Source organism: Odocoileus virginianus, chromosome 21, assembly GCF_023699985.2.
Source record: "Odocoileus virginianus isolate 20LAN1187 ecotype Illinois chromosome 21, Ovbor_1.2, whole genome shotgun sequence".
In the NCBI taxonomy this organism is placed as follows: Eukaryota; Metazoa; Chordata; class Mammalia; order Artiodactyla; family Cervidae; genus Odocoileus; species Odocoileus virginianus.
The window spans coordinates 16874283-16884457 of record NC_069694.1 but is presented as its reverse complement, the minus strand read 5'-3'; the positions used below and the strand labels follow the sequence as shown (position 1 = coordinate 16884457).

The 10175-nt window shown below is 32.6% G+C and overlaps 1 pseudogene; it reads left to right on the top strand.

Moving 5' to 3' along the window:
• The first annotated feature begins 404 nt into the window (after positions 1-404).
• On the top strand, positions 405-610 carry LOC110139621 (large ribosomal subunit protein eL38 pseudogene; annotated as a pseudogene).
• Positions 611-10175: the final 9565 nt, after the last annotated feature.

The following is a 10175-nucleotide window of genomic DNA, read 5'->3' as shown; positions in this document are numbered from 1 at the left end:
TTTGTGTTTGCCATTCTGGTCCATATGCAATGGTACTTCATTACAAATGAATGAGGAATTTATCTATCCATTAACTGTGTCTTACATGTAGCACATGTCTTATAAGATGTATAAACATATATACATATGTCTTATACATATGTCTAAGACTACATGTGTCTTATATGCTCTGTATGTATTTGCATTAATTATTGCAAAAATTAATTTGTATTTCCTTAACAACCAATCATGTCAAACATCTGTTCATTAAACCAGTTGCCCTCATGAATATATGGTGCATTATATCTTTAGCGAACTGTCTGCTCAGATCTCTTATCCATTTTAAAGTTAGACTTTTGTACTTTTCCCTTCTCCTTGTTTCTTGCCACTCCTTGTTCCAGCTGTGCTCTCTGTACCTCATCATCATGCCTTTCAAAATTGAGGAAATCTGATCACAGTCAGAAAAAAGGATGCTAAGTCTGTCAAAATCAAGAAAAACAAAGATAGTGTGAAGTTTAAAGTTGGATGCAGCATATACCTTTACACTTATTTGTTCATCACAGACAAAGAGAAGGTGCAGAAGTTGAAAGAGTCCCTGCCTCCAGGTTTGGCAGTGAAGGAACTGAAATAAACCACACACACTGATTTGAACTATATTAAAATTTCTAAAATTCTCAAAAGAAATTAGACTTTTATTAAAACTTTGATATTCATTATATATTCTGGGCACAATTATTTTATCAGAAATATATTTTGAATATTTTTTATTCTCTTAACAGTGTCTTTTGAACAGGAGACAAATTTTTACTGAAGTCCACTTATGGAATTAAAAAAAAAAAATATTAGTGCTTTTTCTCTCCTAGGAAATATTTGCCTAACCCAAGATCACAAAGATTTTTTGTTTGTTGTCCAGAAGATGTTTATGTTTTTTTTTTAACCTATAATTCACTTCAAGGCTTTTTGTTTTAGTTATGTTGTTGCCTGAACACATCAGCCTCATAAGTTGAGAATTCTCCTTTCTTTATTAACTATTCAGTTCAGTTCAGTTCAGTTCAGTCGCTCAGTCGTGTCTGACTCTTTGCGACCCCATGAATCATAGCACGCCAGGCCTCCCTGTCCATCACAAATTCCCGGAGTTTACCCAAACCCATGTCCATCGAGTCGGTGATGCCATTCAGCCATCTCATCCTCTGTCATCTCCTTCTCCTCCTGCCCCCAATCCCTCCCAGCATCAGAGTCTTTTCCAATGAGTCAACTCTTCGCATGAGGAGGCCAAAGTATTGGAGTTTCAGCTTCAGGATCAGTCCTTCCAATGAACACCCAGGACTGATCTGCTTTAGGATGGACTGGTTGGATCTCCTTGCAGTCCAAGGGACTCTCAAGAGTCTTCTCCAACACCACAGTTCAAAAGCATCAATTTTTCGGCGCTCAGCTTTCTTCACAGTCCAGCTCTCACATCCATACATGACCACTGGAAAAACCATAGCCTTGACTAGATGGACCTTTGTTGGCAAAGTAATGTCTCTGCTTTTTTATATGTTATCTAGGTTGATCATAACTTTCTTTCCAAGGAGTAAGCATCTTTTAATTTCATGGCTGCAGTCACCATCTGCAGTGATTTTGGAGCCCAAAAAATAAAGTCTGACACTGTTTCCACTGTCTCCCTATCTATTTCCCATGAGGTGATGGGACCGGGTGCCATGATCTTAGTTTTCTGAATGTTGAGCTTTAAGCCAATTTTTCCACTCTCCTCTTTCACTTTCATCAAGAGGCTTTTTAGTTCCTCTTCACTTTCTGCCATAAGGGTGGTGCCATCTGCATATCTGAGGTTATTTATATTTCTTTGTATTATTAGCTATTAATTGACCACAAGTATGTGGTTCTATTTCTCAATTCTGTATTCCATTCATTGATCTCTGTTTCCACCATGTCATGATATTGCAATAATGTGCTTTTAAAGAAAATCTTGAAATCAAGTAGTGTGAGTACTACAACTTAATTTCTCATTTTCACAATTATTTTTTGGCTAATCTAAATCATTTGTTTCACTATATAAATTTTAGAAATATTTTGACAATTAAAAAAAAACTTGCTAGTGTTTTTTTATTTTAACTACATCGACTGTACATCAGTTTGAAGAGAATATTATAAATATTCTTTATAATCCATGAATGAGGTACATCTCACCATTTATTTAAATTTTCTTTGATTTTTCAAATCAAATTTTACAGCATGTAATATACAAACTTGGCACATATTTTGTAAGATTTTTCCCCAAATGTCATGTGTTTTGATGTTATTGTAAATGGTGCCATTTTAAATTTCAGTTATAAACACACACACACACACACACAATACAGATGCAGGTCTCCCCTCCCCCAAGGACTCATCGCTTTCTGAACTTAGCTCTATTATCTTTCATTCTCTTGATAATTAAAAGCAAAAGCAAAAACAAAACCCCAAAACTATAAATGTATATCTTATCTAGTTTTTTTTAATTTTTAAGATTAGGGTAACAGTATCTTTTTCATTTCTAGATCATAATTTGAGGCAAACATGTCACTTTCATATTATGTCAACATATTGAAACTGAGGATTATAAATTTATGCTTTAGCACCTAATTCATCCCTCATCTCTTGTTTATCTACTATTTTGTGTCTCTCTGATAATAAATTTTGATGATAAGTGCTCACTAATAACTTATATTAATGCTGCTATTGGTGAAAAATAAAAAAGAAAATTACTGAAGATGTAAAAAGAAAGATACAAGGTTTGTGTTATCACACAAATAATCTTGAATATGCAATGTTGTATTTTGCTTGATTCATGTTCCATTTTTATCCTTTTATGTTAGTCTTTATGCTAAATATTTCCAATAAATATACAGCATTTAAAAAGCTAGTTTACTAATAATATCACTGAAGATGATTTTATCAACGAGGACTTAAGAACATATTCAGTGGTACTGCTAAAATTCAGAGCATGAGGTTCAAGAAAATGAGAATTCAAATTAGCAGCTTACACTCTAAGTTTGATGATAATCTGGTTGTATTTCTTGGGATAATAAAAAAGAATTTGGAGGAAAATATCCTACAACAAATACTTCCTATTAGTAAATAGCTAATTGAAAGATTGAAAAGAAAACCATGAAGGAACTTATTATATTGAGTGAAACTAGCTCTTCATTGAATTCATTGGGTAGTCATTTGTTTTAATGAGTGCTAAATTTACCATTTTTACACTTTTTAAAAGGTAGCATATTCAGATACTTATAATGTGTCATAAGCCCAGGTCTCTTGCATTGCAGGCAGATTTCCTTACCATCTGAGCCACCAGGGAAGTCTATACATTATTATGTTGTAGATATATCAGTAATATTATTTATATTGATTATAGAATCCTATAGTAGATTATCTTTGAATTAGTCCTAGAACTGTTAGAGAATTCTTAATACTATGGCTAGCATTGGAACAAAAATGATGAAGTTGTTCTCATGCATGAGAATCACACCAATATATATTTTCTAAAGTTATATAAAATTTTTATCACTGTGAATAGTATTCCTTAATTCTCTTTTACAAATTTTCTCTTTTCTATGTGTTACTTTTTAACAAGTCTCTGGAGAAGACAAATGCTAGTTTGGAGTAACTACCAATATTGCCCCCTGAAACTTTTTGTCACAAAGAATAAAAAGTCCACTGCATTATTTAAGCAATAATTTAAAAATAGGTTAAACTGGTGATATTCATGCTCTTTTGTTATTTGTATCAATAGGCATCCTAGAATAAAAGATTTAAAACTAATACTTATGGATCTTTTAAAAAATAATGTAGTTTATTTGGTAACTATCAAAGAAAGAAATCTACAATGTTTTTACTCAGTGAAATACATTCCCCCTACAGGCATTCATATTTTCCCTTTCTCAGAATTATTCATCATTCAATAATTACACTATAATTAATAATAGATCACAGAACAAAAATTTTGTTTCTCCTTTAATAAATGTGCATGGCTAAAGAATAAATCAAAAGACTATTCTTTTAATTTTAATAAATATGAAGCATTTTAATGAGCCCAAACACATAAGAACAAAAATTTTTAACCCAGCATGCAAACAGAAAAATGCAAATTAATTAGGGATGCAACATATAATTATTGAGTAAAATTTTTTCCAATTAGCAGAGATACCAGTCAGTTCAGTCAGTTCAGTCAGTTAAGTCGCTCAGTCATGTCCGACTCTTTGCGACCCCATGAATCGTAGCACGCCAGGCCTCCCTGTCCATCACAAACTCCCAGAGTTTACTCAATCTCATGTCCATCGAGTCGGTGATGCCATCCAGCCATCTCATCCTCTGTCGTCCCCTTTTCCTCCTGCCCCCAATCCCTCCCAGCATCAGGGTCTTTGGCCACCTCATGTGAAGAGATACCAGTAGTTATCTATAAATTAGATAATTTCATAAGTTATGTGATTTCTCTGTTTTATCTAAACTCCAACATGACTTAGCTAGTGTATGACTATATAAAATTTTTCATCTAGAAGCCACATCTGTTTTGCCTTCCTGCCTGGGCCTTCTTTGATAAAAAGAAAAATTGCTAATTTTTTTATCTACCACCCAACTCCAGGCTTTTTTTACTGTGAAATACATCTTCTGTTTTGCCAAAAATGCCAATACATTTAAAAGCTCAAGTTTATAAGTCAAAGCAATTAGATAACAACATAAAAAGAAAGGGACCAGAAACAGGTCAAAATTCTACTTGTCTGGCCTTTTGACACTGAGGAGGTGGTCCTGCCATTTCAGCTTAGAAAATGAGACACTCAGAGACTTCAGCAATGTGAAAGTAGGCTGGACCTTACACCTTTTCCTTCCGAAGAGTGGTCTGCAGCTATAGATGGTTTCCCAAAGACAATTAGTAAGTGACCTTCTGACTTGGAAAATAGCTAAAACTTGGAATTTTAGTGGAAAGAAGTGAGACTATCACTATTACCTTTTTGTTGTTGAAAACAATGTAAAAAAAACAATTTTTTTGCATTATAAATTTAGCTACACAGTTCAAGAGGATAATTCTGAATAGAGAGAAGTGGAAGGAGAAAAGAGTTGATGGTGAGATGTAATGAAGACCTCATACAGTTTGTTGGAAATATACTGTGTGTGTGTTAGTTGCTCAGTCATGTCCAACTCTTTGCAAGCCTGTGGACTGTAGCTCACCAAGCTCCTCTGTCCATGGGATTCTCCAGGCAAGAATACTGGAATTGGTTGATGTTTCCTTCTCCAATAGATATATTAGAGAGAGAACATTTAACCAGGATTGATATTGGTTACATTTGTGAATAGAAATGTGTTTCTGTCTTTATGCTGTTCTCCTTCATTCTGAAATTTAGTACTGAACTGAAAGATTTTATCAGATTTGAGAAAATGTTTTATTATGCTTTGATTGTTACAAATATCTTTGAAATGTAAAATAAAAGGACAAAGTATCTAACCTGCATCATTTAAAAAAAATGTGTAAAAAATTAAAATATTCTGAAGTAGGAATTATGTTTTCTCTAACTTCATTAATTAAAAATACTAAACACTATAGACAGGTTTTTTGAAATATGTAGTTAATTTACAAAATACTTTCTCTGCCTTCTTTAGTCTCTATTATTAAGCATAGCCATGAAACAAGTATACTTTGATTTAAAAATACAGATTACCTGATGTTTTATAGAAGTTAGTTCTTTAGGTGTTGATATGATTGCCCTTTCAGTTTCATAAACTGCTGGGTTAATATGAGCATCATTGAGAAAATATCTTTTCTTTTGTACTTAAAATATCTTGTTGTTTTTGCTGTATTAAAAGTATATTAGCAATTTTAATTTAATGCCAGATATGCAGATACCAAAAGTTGCATTTCTATACTTGCTTTTATTCAAATAAATCTAATGAGATTAGGTAGTATGACATTTTATATGTTTACTGCTCAGTTAATTGAGATTTTTTATTCAAAATATCTGTGTCTTTCAACATTGAAAGTCAGGAAATGGAGAGGAAAATAAATGACAAAAATAATTCCATTGTTTAACTCAGTCATTCTTTTTATATGATAACATATACTTCAATCACAGAGAAAAGTGAGTGCTTTGTCCATGTGATGTTCATATCATAAACAATTGACTATTTTTTTTTCTGGAGATTAAAGTGTTATATACACACTATTTGCTATATATTGCTGCAATTAATTTGTTTCTCAGTAAAATAATCATTTTACTTAAATTAATAGTTTTTCAATTTATACTATACTAATGATTATACCCTTAGATATGTTTTTCTTTAAAAGAATTAATACAGTAGCATTTTATTACTTCAGGGCTTGACACTTTTGAGAGAGAATTAAATGATACTAGTTAATGATGGGATATTTATCTTTTTCCTTCTTTTTATGAGAATGCCTCAAAGCATTCAGAATAATGCATGATGTTCAGACTTAGTTCTTTAATATTCTCTCTTTGTAAGTCATATTATAAATCCCCTTTGGTTGTATTTCTATTATCCCCAATATGATGATGTGGATAGTATATATGAAATTAGTAATAAGATAAATTATACATTTAACAAAATAAATGATAAAAGTCTCTGATTCAAGAAGTTGACTTTTTATCATCTGTTTTAATAACTTCTAAATTTCAGTTGCTTGTATTTTGTTAAACATCTTGTTTATATCTATATGTAAGTGATCATGCCAGATAATTAACAATATCAGCCAACACTCATATAGTGTTGACTGTGTTTTAAAATCTCTTCTAATTCCATTGCATCTATTACCTCATTTGGTCTTCACGACAACCCTCTAAAGAAGGTGTTCTATTAATATTTCATGTTTATATATGAGGAAGGTGAGTGCAATGAACTGAAATTTGTCTCTGAAAAATTCATATGTTGAAACTGTAGCACCCACAATGATGATATTTGGAAATGAGGCCTTTGGGAGATAATTGGGTTTAGATGAGGCCATGAAGTTGAGGCCCTTTTGATAAAATCAGTGTTATAAGAAGAGGAAGAGACGCCAGAGCTCTCTCTCTGCCTCATGTGCAAATGAGGAAGAGGGATCTCACCAGAGTCTCACTATACTGCCATCCTGATCTCAGACTTCCAGGCGCAAGAATTGTGAGAAAATAAATCTCTGTTGTCTATACCTAGTTTATTTTTTCAGTTTTTATTATATTTATGGCAATCTGAATTGACTAGTACATTTGTAATGTTACAAAGAAAATAATGTTTGAAAAGTGAATAAAGAGTGAAGTAAATAGTGAAGCCAGACTAAATGCAGTCAGGTTCATTACAAAGTACTTATTGTTAGCCACTTTTGCTATCAGGACTATGCTTATTTCAGAAAACAAATTGGAATGTTTTCCACAAATCCCCCAATTAAGAAAAATAATTCTATTAGGTGAAAGTTAACTGATTCTATGAAAAATCATACCTCAGAGCCTAGTGATTTAGTTTTAATATTTACAAAACATTTTTTCTTCTGTGTATGTGTTTTTTGCCTGTTAGATTTTCTTTGGTTTCCTTAAAAATCAAGCATTTCACTAAGATATTCACAGTGTGGTTTTGATTCCATTATTTAATTAGTCATGTAAATCAAGGAATGATTTCATCCATAGAGTCATTGCTTTCAATTCAGAAATTATTTTCTTTATAATAATCTGAGTATTTTAATTTTCTCCACTTATTCTTGATTCTTCAGGTAATTTTAGTGATTTTGATACAGTTCCAAAGCTAACACTATCTTAATCCTTGCCCTAAGTAAATCCTATTCTAATTCTAATGCTAACCCTAACTCACCTAGGTTCCATCTTCTTACTTCAGATGATCATTAACCTTTAAACTTCCCAATATGAATTCTCAACTAACAATGCTGATTTGTTTTGTACATCACCTGAGTTTTTACATGATTGATTCTGTTGTTAGCAAGTTACAAAACATTTAAAATTAATTTTACTATATTTCACTTGTATTAAGTCACTTCCTTATTTTATAGATTTTTAGTCTTTTCCCCAATTTTATAATTTCAATCAAATCTTTGGTCTTGTCTTCTTGTCTATATTCTTTTGTTGTTGCTGTTTCATGCATTTTATTTTTTCTTCTAGGAGCACAAACCAGAAGCTCTCTATATTAATTTCTATTTTTGATATCACAACCTTTTCTGAAAGTAGTTATATTGCTTTATTTTGAGTGCCTGATTTTCTATCTTTGGCTTCAAAGATTCATTTTATATCTGAAAATTTATTTTTATTTTATTTTTGAATGATGAAATTCTCACTCAATATATTTCCCCTAAAGCAAAATGAGTGTCTAGATTCCTTGCCCACTCCAACTGGATTTTATCATTGATCTTTAAATAGCCTAAGCCATAGGCTATCAGATTATGAGGTTCTGTTTTTTAAAGGGGCTTAAAATAATTAGGATAAACCAAGAAATTGGCTTTTATTTTTGCAATGATTCTCTTTCCACACTTAATTCTGACCATAATGGACAGCTTGCCATTTACAGGGAGAATCAGGCTCTTCGACAGTTATCTCTTTGCACTTGCTTTTTCTCTCACAAAGTGTTCGTGGCATCTTTAAGCAACCAGTTAACTCCCACTCATCGTTTAAAGGTAATTTTAAGTGTTACCTTTTGCTAGAATTGTTCTGTGATGTCTATGTCTAAACCAGATGACTCTAATTTTAAATTCCATGGCAACCTATGTGTGCTTCTATCACACATCACATATAAAAACATTTATCACTTTATGTCTCTCAAGAGAGCATATTTGGTTTACAAAATCTTTTGAGCTTCTGATTAATATAAGAATATTTTCTTTAAAATGCTGAAAGGAAATGATATTAATATAACCAATTTTACATCAGATTTTATCAGTTTCATGAACTGTCCAAAACACTCATGCTTACTACCTAACATTCCATGCACTTTCGTGAATATTTCATATAGGTTGCTTATTGTTACAGGAAATCATACAGGCTTTCTCTGTAAGATGAATATTTGTTTAGCCATAGAAACAAAACAAAGCAAGACAAAACAAAAAAAAATGTCTCAGCGAGAAAAGATTTGGCTTCCTGATATGTAGTTCTGGGTGACAGAGTAATCTGTTCAATCTCAAAAACTTATTTTTGCCTTTTTCTTTTCCCAGGCATTCAGCTCTTTTAAAGTTCTATTTATAGAACTTGACATCAATGAGGTTATATCCAAGAGTAAAGAAGGGAGTCAGGCAGAGGTTATCCCTGTGGCTCTCTGAGCCTCCTGATATCTAGAGTCTTGGAATGAGGCTCTCTCCACATTGGTACAGGAATACCTGTAATAGAGCATCCTACATCCTATTTTCATCTTGCTTATTATCTGGTTCATAGATGTACATTCAAAGCATGTATCTTTACAGAATATCCTGAACGCTCGCTACATGTATTTTCCTTAATTTCAAGATGAAACAATTGGTTTCTTATTATTATGAATGATTTGACATATTCTAAAACTTTCTGGCCTTCATTTCAATTTTATGTAAAATTCAAATAATACCTAAATATCAAGGCTGCTGTAAAGTTTAGGAATAAAATATGTGAAGTGTAATCACCAAATAGAAAATTGTCAGGATGGTTGTTATTGCTTTTATTAGAAGCATTCATCAATTTCCCCACTCCATCAACATTGTTTCAAGCATCTACCATCCACTGGGCACTCTGTTACATGGAGTGTGCATGGGTGAACTCAGTCGCGTCCAACTCTTTGCAATCCCATGGACCGTAGACCATGGGGCCCCTCTGCCCATGGAGTGTGTGTCCATGGAGAATACTGGAGTGGGTTTTCATACCCTCCTCTAGGTGAATCTTCCAGACCCCAGGATTGAACCTGCGTCATTTTGTCTGCTGCATTGTAGGTGGATTCTTTTCCACTGAGCCACCTGGGCTACATGGAGATCTCATAAGAATTAATGTATTGCATTTACAAGCATATGTGTTGCTCATTTCACTATATATAGTATCTTCTCTAAGAATATAATCTAATAGTGTTACAAATGAATTTTTGGAAAAAGTTAATCAGCCCAGGGTAGTCTATGGTTTCAATTTCAGGTACTATAAAATCATAGTTTGTATTTTGAGTAAGGACAGTTCAAATGAACAAACAGTTCACTGACTGCTTGTTTCATAGGGGAGAGA